This window comes from Xiphophorus couchianus, chromosome 11 (assembly GCF_001444195.1).
Source record: "Xiphophorus couchianus chromosome 11, X_couchianus-1.0, whole genome shotgun sequence".
NCBI lineage: Eukaryota > Metazoa > Chordata > Actinopteri > Cyprinodontiformes > Poeciliidae > Xiphophorus > Xiphophorus couchianus.
In genome coordinates, this window is record NC_040238.1 from 21478240 (window position 1) to 21491288 (window position 13049).

The window sequence follows — 13049 nt, forward strand, 5'->3', positions numbered from 1 at the left end:
AAACAGTTGGAATGATATGAAAACATTTTTGAACATTTCCCAATTGGACAATTGTTTTATACATCCTGTTTAGGGAATAAGTTACAGCAGAGAGTAGTTTTACATTGTCTTGTTGCAAAATACATACTTGGAGAAGATGTGGTCTTGAGGGCAGCATGTGTTGCTTCGAAAATCAATGTACTTCTCTGCATTACCTCTGTCATAACAGCAGAGTACATAACCCTTGCCAAAGGCATTGCAGCATTAAACTGATGGTTTGGTTTCATCTTTAGTCCAGAGTGCATGATGTGTCTTAAAATAGAACTAATTTGTATGACTGTGGAACACACTTTCAATATTATAACAATCCCGGGTGTCTCCAATTTCGCCAAACAGTTCTTTTTTTTTTTTTGGACAATTAAACTCAATATTGCTGATTGTTGAAAGTAATCTACTGTCATGCAGATTACTGTCGTTGCAGTAATCTTTCATCAGGCTTTTGATGCTGTGCAGAACGTCAAACAAGGTATTACTGATGTCTAGTACTTTTTACTTTTTCCAGAGTAAGATACCAACAAATGTCCTGAAGCTTGTTTATGTTCCAGTGCCTTCCAACATGACTTGCATCCCTTAAATATGTTCACATTTTTGTTGTGTTTTTGTTGAGATTTTCTGTGGCATTTTCTTGCTGCTGACACATTGGGGCTGGTACAATGGATAAGAGGCAGGGTACAGCCAGAACAGGTGGCCAGTTTTTCACTTGACAACCAACCAGGCACACACACTCTGATCAAAGGGCTGAGTTGGAATCTAACATCCATGTTATTGAACTATTTGAGAGAGCCCACAAATTCAAGGGAAGATAATGGAAATGGGATGCTGGAATGCCCTGACCAGGATTTGAACCCAAGATCTACGTTCTCCAAAGCAACAACAGAGAAAGCTGCTCCACCATGAGGCCCTGAAAGGAGGCGCAGATTTAGTTTCCACATGCCTTGCTGCACAGAAAACACTAAACACGTAAGAGATTATTGGTTCAGAGGATATTCTGCGTTACCTTGAACTCATCCTTCCCATGGTGAAACATGGTGGGGGCCGGATCACTATGTGAGGAAGTTTTTTTTTTTTTTTAAGTATAGCAGTTGTTTACACATGTTAGCTATTCCATCTGGCTCTCAAAATGTTGCAGCGGTAAGGTCCAGTGAAATGCAGTTCTACAAAGTGTTGACGCAGTAATTACAGATTATTTTGTCATAGAACCCTTTAAAATAAACTAATTGCTTTGGTTGTGACATGGCAAAATGTGCACAAAAAGTTAGTTTGTAGAAATACATCTAAAGATTATTGCAGAGATTTGAATGAGTACAGTCGCCTCTTAACATCCTTTGTGTGAATGGTAACTCATCTTTTTAAGCCAAGTTACTATTCTTACATTGACCTTGTCCTAAATTCCTTTTGTGACATGCTTTATTCTTTAAACGGAGACAAAAGGCACAGCTCTTACACCTACTTTACTGTCACAATTTTATGTAGACTACATTTAATTTCATAGCTACATTGTCTGATTGCAGCAACACCATAACTCTTAGGACTCTTAGTTCCCTGAGAACAGCACTTACAGTTAAATAAGCATGATGGCTTCTTCCCTGCTGACATTTATGACCTGTGTACTGAGTGTCCTGCCTGTGAAAAGGTATATAGTAAAAGCTGTGACACCAGCTCGTCCCTTCGGGGCTGGAGGTTGCTGCAAATCTCGGAGTGGCTGCTTCACATCGAGCGGCTCAAGTGATGGATGGCCTCTGGCGTGATGTATGGCTGCTGCTTTCCTTCCCGCGGGCGTGCACGCGCACTGTGTTTGGTCAAGTGACCTCCACTTCCTGCGCTTGTCCCTGGAGCCCCAATTTGCTGTCCGGGTGTAAATATGATCCATGGCGCTACTCGGTGGATGCTGAGTGATGGGCCTCATTGTCCGGAGGACGGGAATCAGATTGTCCTCGGTTTGTTTTAGCTGCCTCTGCACTTAGAGGTTTCTCCTCGGTGGATGTGGATTCCCACTTTCAGGAATGCTTGATTGAACGACACAGTTCACACACTGCAACGCATACCGCTGCTACCACAAAGAACACTACTCACAGTTTTACAAAGGACGAATACCAATGAAGATCTATGGCATTGGTTCTTTATGTTTCCTCACTGTTAAAAGGCTTTTCACAGTGTCTGAAATTACAGTGTCTTGAAAACGTATCCATGACTCTTTTATATAGGAGTAGCAAGAAAAGCCACTGCTGTTTGTCACAAATCATGCTAGAAATACTGCAGTAGGTGCTAAGTTTAGATGAGCTCAAAAGTCCATTAGAAAGTGAGCTGTTTTGCAAAATGTTTAATATCTAGAGGAGGAAAACTTGTTGCAAACACACACACAGCTCTAATTGCAGGAAATGTGGTTCTAAAACATATTTACTCAGGGAGCTTCTGCACCAAGGCACAACACACAATTCTGACTCTGATTTGCAGTACATTTCAAAAACCATGTGCAATTTTCCTCCTCCGTAGCTCGTGTCGGTGCAATTGCATAAAGTCGTGATAACACACAGAGTTTATTGGTTAATGTCACAAAATGAGTGGAAGGCGTATGAATACATTTGCTAGCCATTGTCTATTGACATTATTTTGATGTTTGTCTCTGTTGGTAATTTGAAAATGAATGAACATTTCTGTTTGCAGACAGCCATTAAGAGAGCCAGCCTGTCTAGAAAACCCCACGCAATCCTGAGACGTTTTTCAAACTGTTCCAAGAGCCAAATACGTAAAGTCTCAGTACGCCGTCAAGTGATTTCACAATTCTTACTTTTGCCACCATGCACAAGAGTGCACAGCTCACCACAATATAATGGATCACTGAATTCCCATAACCAAGAGAACTTCCAGGTGCTGACATAATGCATTTTCCCCCTGCTACAGTTACTTTGGTAAATACACACACAGAGAAATTAGATTTGGCAGGTCATTCAACTCTCCCCCTCGGGGATGTGCGACTGCCTTTTCTTTTTTTTTTCTCCCTTTTTTTCTTTTTTAAAGCCCAAAACAAACAGTTTGTCACAAACGCAGATAGGAAGTGTTCTGCAAACTTGATCATTTCCTTCATTCACTCCTCGAAATGAAATCTCGCGTTTTAAAAAAGATGTGATAGCAATGCAATTGAAGAATCAATCCACGGGGTCTCAGACTATGGAAATGCCTGGTAGATTAAACATGTGGGGTGAATTTTGAAAAGGACAATAATGTTCATTTGTCCCTCCCCCACCACATAAACACACATGCACACGCGCCCGCCTACACACACGCACACGCAATTTAAGTCAACAAAATGAAATAAAAAAAACCTAATAAATAAAGAATGAGCTATTGGAGGTGTCAAAAAGCAAATATAATTCCTGGGTTTAACTGATGGAGGAGCTACTACATTTTTTTTATTTCACAGTGGGAAGACATGGTTGTGGCTTCAGCCCACCTTAGACTTTGCCCAGAGCACTGTTGGAGGAGAAAGTCCTTCACACAGCTCTTTCTGATTATTCATGTATGGCCACCGCAGCTCCCTTGGCAACAGTGAAGGGGAACCCAGTCAGTCAATTCGAAATGCTGTTAATGCAGAGGTGGTGCTCTCGGAAATGCATGGACAAAAAGAGGATTAGATCTTTTTCTGTTGGAAAAAAACAAAACATAAACAACGCACGGTTTGGTTTTCATGTACGGCTTGTTTAGATGTTCAGTCTGTAATCAGGCGTGTGATTCACCATTGCTGGAGCTGTGATAGTTAGTGTTTTTAAGGAAATAAAATAGAGGGAAGCTTTGTCGTTCTGTCATTTGCAGCTTCGAAGCGGCTGTGCAAAACCCTGAATAAATGAGCTTTTTATATGACACTGGATCTGGCATTTCCTCTCACTTCCAGAGATGGAAAGGTCTTCAGTTAGTGAGGTAGTATTAGAAATAAGAGTAGATCCTTGTCCAGTTGAGCTTTTTGAATTTTTACAAAATGAATTTGTTCTACATGTTCCACATGTTAAACCTAGTCCTAATCAAATTATTTAAAGAACTTTCCCCCTTGATTACTGTCTGCAGTTAAAGTATGATTAATGTATCCTTGTTAAACTAGTATGCAAATCAGGCATTAACGTGGCTGTAATTTAACTTTTACTTAAATTTCCTCTCAATCAAGATGCCATAATACATTTCTGACCTATGTCTAGTTTTCCTCCAATTTTCTAAGATTCTTAGGGAAATGCTTGCTAATCAATTATGTGAGCATATAAAAAGTGACAACACGTTTACAGAGTTTCTGTCATGTTTCAGCAGGAATGCATGTAGTCATGAACTCATGTACTTACTTGTACTAATTGTTGTCTTGTCCAATCAGTTAGTTATTAACCTGATTTTTTTTGTTTTTAAATAAAAAATAGGATTATTTGTCAACCAGAACATATTAAAATTAATCAGTCACTTATGCTAGGTTACATTAACTTGACCTCTAATGATAATGTATGGAATCTTTGCGCCATCTTTAATCAGTACATGCAATTTCATTGCCATGAGACGCAGTTTCCTAAGGTTTTTGTTCTTTAACCCAATAATTTGCTATGTCTTAAAGGTGGAGTATTTAACTTTTATGAAAAACAACTGTGTCTTGGATATTTTTATTGCATAAGTCAATAAGAGTTGATTGTGACACTTTGGGTGAAGTACGGAAGAGCCTTCAGGTTTCTTTCTGTCATACCGATCACTTTTTTCACTCTCTTTCTGCAATTAATTTTGTTATTGCTGTCATTTAAAAAAAAAGAAAGAAAGTTGAATCTAGTCTTGTGTTTTTATTTAGCTGTTACATTCCTGGAGGGAGCCAACAGCTGAGCTATTGCTGCTAACACCTTTATGTTCTCCTTCTTTAGATGATACACTTCACTTGTCTGCCTGTTTGACCCTTTTCTCTTCTAGATAAAGAAACTGAAGGACTACTGGCTCAGAGTTCAGAAGTTCACTGTGTTTCTCTTCTATGTGAAGCTACTAAAAGAGTTGCTGCTGCCATTAATTCTTTATTTCTTTTTTGTTCACATACAATCTACAATCTACAGTGCTTCTGTTCCATTCTTTTATTTTTGTCTGTGTGTTTTCTCTTCTCAAATCCCAGCTTCTACCGGGGGAGTTTTCTTTTCCTGTTAAATGGGTGTTTTTCTGTCACCAGCGGTGTCTCACCACATGCATGCTCTGTATGATGGATTACCACAAAGTTATGGACTTGATGGAATTAACTGTCACATCTTTGCTTAAAGGGGAGGGACTGCTGCAAAGTCAGTCACCATCAACAGTTTTTTATGCACATTTTAAAGTGTTGCATTAGAAAAGGTTGATGGAAATCAAACTAACTTTCACAATTTTGCAAAAAACTTTTTCTTTTTACGCTCACTCAAATGGGTTTTTCACTTTTCTGAAAAAGAGTTAATGAATAAAAGGGGAGCTAGGAACACATTGGTTGAATAAATTGTGAGGTAAACGTTTACTTCAGAAGTGATCCACTATCTCTGCTGTTAGAATCATTAAAATTGCATTTCTTTCTTTACGACATCGCCAATACTAATTGACTTGACAAAACAATTGTAATGTAAATTACCTGATAGCAACGCATTCCTAAAAACCTCTCTCTCTATTTTTCTGAGATCTGTGGTCCATGGTAGCTTGTCAATCTTTACTTTCTGTTTCTTACACCCTTGCAAAGCGCCAACATTTGACAAAATCATGCTTCATGTAGCCTGGTGGAAAGATTTACAAGACTTACATCTTTTACCAATTAACATGATAAACTGAGCTTGACTGTTTTAAGGTTTGGTATGAGGATCTTGTTTATTTTGAAGTAACTTTGCAAATCTAAACTGTCCCTGAGCACATCTGGAGACTTGGAACATTTTACTTTGTGTCTAATGTTTCTACAAAAATACGTTTCACTTTTTACTTTAAAATCTAGTTTATTAACTGAAATAAATAAACCAGACTTTTGATGTGCACCTTTATATTTATTGCAGCTTGCCCTTTGTGTCCAAAATTCTGCATTTATCCAATTGAAAACATGTACGAGAATTGCCTTTGCCTTCTTTTCTAGGTAATACATGATATCTTGTCATTGCCAGAAGACATTAGTTAGCAATATTGACAAGTTTACCACTTTGCAAACCAAAAGCATCATTATAAGGCTGTGTGTGTGCAAAAATAAAAAAAAGTAGATAAATTAAGAGTCAAAGAATGGATGGAGGTGCACAGAGGTTGTGAGCCTATTATCTTCAACATTTTTTTTTGCTCTAATCCGAAAAATATGTGCAGCCACTCATGCAGAACAAAACCTGGGTCTCTTAAGAATTTCCCTTTTCTGTTTGCTAGTTATTTGTATTTGCTTAATTGAACTATGAATAAATTTGCCAAATTGCTTTACCAAAAACACTTCCATGGGACAACATTTCAATATTTTATGTGCGAGGTAGAAAAAAAAGGACAAATATTGTGCTTTTGAGCAGAATTTGTGCACTCCGCTCATGCGAGAAGAGATTGTACATGAGGAATAACACGCATGTAGACAGCTTTAGACAAGTGAGCGTTTCACTGCCACTCCACTGGAATTATATTTCAGCAGGTGCAAAAAAACGTGGTCTCAGCTCCGCTTTTTTATGCAGGTTGATTATGCACCTGATTTTCAGTTTTTTACTGTACCGGTGCTATTCCTGCTAGCATAGATTAGACTTCCTGTGGGAATCTCTCCCTGGTCCTAAACTCGTGCTCCTCTGTCCCTGTCAGCTTGACGGAAAGCTCAAAACCTTCCCTTAAAAACTGAAGTTACTGAGTCAGCAGGAGATCTGTGCTATCTCTCCTATCAAACGGGAGAGCTTCATTAAGTTTTCTTAATGAAAACTTATGATTTCTTATTGTCGTTTTGCTTTCCCCGAAATGCGGTGAATAATTGAATTGGCTCGGTGAAATATTTAGCTTGGGCTTTCCCAGGGAGACATAAATATTTCTGTAACATCAGTGAGAACACAAATAGTTCCTGCAGCAACATCAGTTTGCTCATTTGATGATTTATCACTAAAGAAGTACCACTTTATATGCGTGCATCACAGATCACCCCAATAGAGTTTGGAGAGAGAGAGAGAAAAGAAGAGAGGGTTAGCCAACAAGTTTTTGAAGAAAGATAATTTAAATTCCTGCCCTGGATAGGGACTTTTATTCTCATATTTCAATCCCTCGACAATGAAGAGAAAACACGGAGCATTTAGCTTGTTACATCAACTCTAGTGGAAGATGAAAATGTGGAGATTGGACTGGAAAGCAAGTACTAGGGTGTTTTTTTTATTTTTAAAATCATTTTTAGACAGCTTTGTTACTGATTTGGTAATATTATCACAAATAGCCATGGGAAATAGAGTATTACAATGTCAATGGAATGAATTATCATATGTTATTCCATAAGTAGTATGGTAGTAGATACAATTTCAATACAATATAAGTGAGTCCAGTGTTCAGAGATTTTTTTCTTATTGCAGACTTTTTTTTAACAACTATTGAGGTTGGTTTGACACTGTTTGGTAAATCCATTTAAGAGTTATTTTTCAGTCAAGAAGTATTCATTTGTTGATATTTTATAAAATGTTAGTTCTGCTTGTTGATTTGATGATCTGACGTAACTTGTAAAAGCACCTTTAGCAGCATTCACCTAAAAATAACTTCTTATCATGGTGGAGAAAATCTGACCCACTCTCCTTGACAACATTACTTCAGTCTATGAGGGTTTATGGGAATTCATTTAGGCTTTTGTCCTCTAAGGTCTAACTACTGTATTGTAATTTAGTCATTTTCAGGCTCGGCCTTGAACCATAGCAACCATTTGAGTTCTATGAATAATAATAATAATAAAAAACACTGTTTGACTGGAGTTTATCTGCTCCACTTGGGCTCATTGTTCTGCTGACAACCTTATTTTGGCCAATCTTTAGCAGTCAGAGTGATGGCCTTAGTTTTGATTCTACAATACTTTGGAAAATAGGACAGATGCTGCGATTGAAGGTGAATTTTCACATTGTGGTCATGTAAGAAAAAATTGTGTTCACTTCACTGACTTGTTCATGCTTAGCTCTTGTGGTTAAAAAAATAAAGCCTACGTCATCATTTCTGCATCGCCATGTTTGACAGATGTTACATTGTGCCTTTCACCAAACATAGAACTGTACGTATACCTGAGCTTTGGTCTCACGTACAGTGTTGGGTGAATTTCCTGAAACTTCAGCATTTAGATAGATTCATAGCTGTCCTAAAAACAGCTATGAAGTAATCTTACACTAATCTTTCTTAATGTGTAATGATGAGCTTGAAATAATTTTGAAATGGTTTGAAATGCCCCCAGACTATATCAGGTATTATTCCCAGTCATTCCTGATGTTTCAACTTGGCATTATGTTAATACAACTCTATACTCCAGACCAGAAGTCAAAACTAATAATACTAATAATCATTCAGTCAAGTGCATCTGATTACATGGTGACTGGTTTTTCCTCTGAAGTCTAATAGAAGCAGGAAGGATGTACAAAGTTTTCCCCCTGAATGGACTTCAAAAACACACACATTACAGTTAATTTTTGGCGTTTTCAATTGGGATTCATTTGTATGTAATAAAATATTTTACAATATATAGTGGCCTGCATGGTTATGAATGACATACTTTGCCTTTTCTGTTTTAGCCCTCTTTACGTTAGCTTAAAAAAAAAAGGTCACTGGGCCTTACAAACCATAGTACATATCTAAAATAAGTTTCACACACTTGTACCAGTCAAAGCATTTATTTTCGGATTTTTTTTTTCTTAAATGCCACTATCAGCTGAATATTAATAGCACTCTCAAGGTTGCACACAGGTTAATTCGTGTCCTTTCTGGTGAATAACTAAGGGCTGATGTATAATGCATAAGACAGACTATTGCTTTCCAGGGCTTTGCTGTTGTCTCAGGTGTCCGTGTCGGAAGTTATTTTCAGGAGAACGGATTGCGAAACGTCTCTGATGTTTTAACAGAAGTGCTTTTAACTACGTGTCATGTTAATAACAGCGGCAGTTGCATCGGGGTATATCATCACAACAACACTGCCGGGTTATGATGACATGAGCGGTTTGAGGCTATTAAGTAAAAAGAAAAAAGGAACAAAAAAACTGTGCTAATCTGCTTCTATAACCGGGAACAGGGGTTTGGTCATAAAAATAGAAATGTGAAGATTTAAGCAAAGGTCTATTCTTAACATAATATCTGTAATATTGTCTTATCTGATCAGTCCGTTTATGACTGTGTCACGGTGAAACTAATTAAAGCTTTTCTGGATGTGAACCACAAGCACTAAGGCTGTGCAACAGTAAAATTAATGGAATAATATGAATTATTAGTAGTGGTAAAGGATGGAGTTTACGTTGCATTATATTCATTCATTAATTTAACTTTCTCAGTTGCAGGTAGGGGCGCTGGTTTTCGTCTCTTTAGTGTAATAAATTCCTGGATAGATTTATTACAATAAACCTTTCTTTATGGGGTCCTCTGGACTTGATAAACACTACACAAGTACAAGCCATTTACCATTTCACCATTGATTTAGCTTGGAATTTTCCGTTAAATTAAAACATCTCATATTTGACGAAGTTTCGGTCAAAATGATTTGATTAATACAAACCAAACAAAACACATTTATGTTAAGGGACTTTTGAACAAATCAATAAACAATGCAGTGTAAAGTGAAGCAAATGATAAAAAGGAAGGATCTAGTCAATAGAAAGTCACTATAAGTCAGACATTCTTAAACATTAAAAATGTGGGTGAAATACTTTCATTTTGAAATATTTATAGTCTGAAGATTGATGGTATTTTGAACTACATAAAATTCTGCGTGTAGCTGATGTACAGGACTTTTGCTAGAATGCCAGAATCATCTGTTAAAAGCCTAGTGTCCTAAAAATACGCTTAACAGCAACATTGCATCAAACAACATATTTATTGTTATTTCTTTTCAGCCTAATTTACACATTTTTGACACCCATTGAAAATAATTTTTTTGTTCAATCCATTCAAGAGTCAATGCATCATTGTGTCAAGCGTTTTTTCTATGTTGGACTCATCAAGTGTCTTGTGTCGGTAACAACAAAGTGCGTCTTGGGAACAGACAGATTTTTCATTTCACAGCTTCCAGTGCAGCGGCAGCACACAAGCTGGCTGCAGCCTGGAGAGCGTAGCTGGATGCAGCTTCATCACTCAGTCCTACTCATCATGATCTGATTTAGCCAGGGGCGTTGGTATGATATTAAAACATTGAGGAGGCCAGAAACTTGGAAACACTGGCTGTTTACATTCATGGTCAACCTCATAATTATTTCTGTATTTCTGGAATGAATTAATTTTTTTCCCCATATGTTCTTGAGACACACAGCACTTCACAGAATGCAAAACATGTCTTTAAAGCTGTCAGACACATTTTATAGATCTCAGTTTCATGTGTTCCTAATTACTGGTAGTAAAGCATTTGACATGTGGAGATGTTTGTACAGTACTGCAGCTAATTGAAATAGAGAAAACCTTTTAACGATGACATTGAGACAGTTATTCTGAGTCTTGGGCTTTGTTGCTACAGCAAGGAGAACGATTCATCACATCCTTATGCTCTCTGACCACTGCTCCAAACAATTCGATTTTTAAAGAGTTTTTTAAACACATCCACAAAGTTACAGAATTCTCAACGCACAGAAATGTAAAATTGTGATTAAAAATGCATTCCCTTCTGTCTTTCAACACAAACTAAACAGTTCCTTTAGCAATGTCCTCTACGCATGATGAGCATACATTGTTCTCTTGATTGAATCATAATTCACTCGAAGTTGCATAACACATGTTGAAAAGTTAAAAGGTTAGGTTATTTTGCACGGCAAAACATACAAAATGTACATCACGCTCATCAAAGACCTATTTAAACTACCTACAAAATCTACCTTTTTAATGATTACCTAAAAAAGGCAATAATTAAATAGAACTAATAAATTAACCATGCTAAGCCTGGTAGGAGCACAAGTAAACCCTGGTGGCCCGCCAGGCTTATAATGCACTGAGGGAAATCCTGAAATGCTAATAAAATTATTATTTCAATGAAAAAGTCTTGGGAAAGTCAAGTATTATTTATTGCAAAGTTTTTTTTTTGTTCTTGTTTTTTGATGAACATTAAAACAAAGTCTTACTTTGGAATTTAAATAATGCTGCTTCTTCAGTTCATCTGTAATAAAATTCATGCCATCAAATCTATAAATAGCAATATATATATATATATATATATATATATATAGTAATTGTATACAATTACAATTTGCAAGCTATATTGGAACAATCATGAGGATTGGTGGATACTGAAATGCATTTCTTTTGAACTTTTAATAACCAACATCTCTCATCGCCACAGTACCCAATGACAGTCTCTTTCCCAAGAAATGTTTTTCAATAGGCAGTTGCTTGAGAAGCAGAAGTGATAAAAAAACAAAACAAAGTTGAGGGAATCCATGAAAACTGCCAGAGGCTCTAAGTTGTTAGCAAACTGAGTGAAGCTTCTTTACTGGACTGGTTTGAAGACCCCTGGGCTACCAGTCCATGTAAACAGAATATTTATTTAATCGTCCTCTTGCCATGTGGGACTGCTCCGATGTAGAAAGAAAAAAAAACAAAAAACAGCATGGATTTATTTTGCTCTCTCAGGCACAGCCAATCTTCCGATTATATGTAAACCTTTCCTTACTTATGGATTGGCTGATGTATTGACTTAAGGCAGCGTGTCAAGGAAGATGCTGAGTTTAGTTTGTTGATGAAAACATTTTATCGTTCCGCCATTCAGCACAGTTGAGCAATTTGAGACGTGTTCCCTCTGAATGCTGGAAAAAATTGCATTGTTTGTGTGCTTTTGTGCTCTGTCCTATCTTGTGACAGCACATGTCTCGCCCCATGTTGTGAGTGCTCCCACCGAGCTGTAATAACACACCTCACTGCTGTCTGAAATATTCATAGCCAGGTAAGCCCGTCGCTGTGAGTCAGTCACATGGATTCCTTATTATCACCCCCTCCTGCTCTCATCCCGTGTCACTTTATTCCACCTGCCTTTTGGAACACCTCACTCCCCTCTCAGCATCTGGCAATGCATTACATACCCACCCAGTGTAGAGTTTTGGACTCCAAATGCCAATGTGCCGCTCTTCTTTGTTATACTCTCTGCTGGCTTTCAGAGGATGATTACCAGAATGCTTTAGAAATGTGGACAGATGTATAAAAAACTTTTTTTTTTTTTTTTTTTGAGCGTGTGTAGGTTTCAGCTACAAGTATAAATATGTATTTCAGAACTAGATTTCTCTTTGTTGGAAAAAAAATGTGTTTCAGGTGTAGCCCCAAGCTTTTTCAGCTGAAAGACTGAATGAATTTGCTGAACTTTAGTTTGTTATGAGAGAAAAAAATGATTTAAATAAAGCAAGATATGTGATACTGTTTTAAAAATCTGCTTCATGAATAAAGACACATGGCCATTTTTGTTTGAATTGTTCTTTTAAAAAAAACCCATTTGGTTTCTTTTGTTTGTTATCATGTGAGTAGTCTGCACAAACAAGCGGATTATACTCATAAGAGACCCAAGTTATCTTGTTGTTTTCATTTGTGCCGCAGAATGCTTAAGAATTAAATGAAAGTAACCTCACAGGATATTTTATTATTATTTTCTTTAGCAAAACCCAATTTTCTTATGCATGAAAAAAATAAGGGTTTTAAAGTGTCTCATACAACTATAGCCAGTATATGTCTACTTTTTCCTTGAAAACTAATTGGATAACCTTACATGTATTTTCCCTTTTAAATGGGAAAATAAATACACCACTATAGTAAACAGTGTTTGGGCTCCTGTCTCACTCTGTTTACTATATACACTGCCTATAAGTGCTTGGTCTGCTTGTGGAACATCAAGATAAATTTTAGCTGAATTAATCCAATAG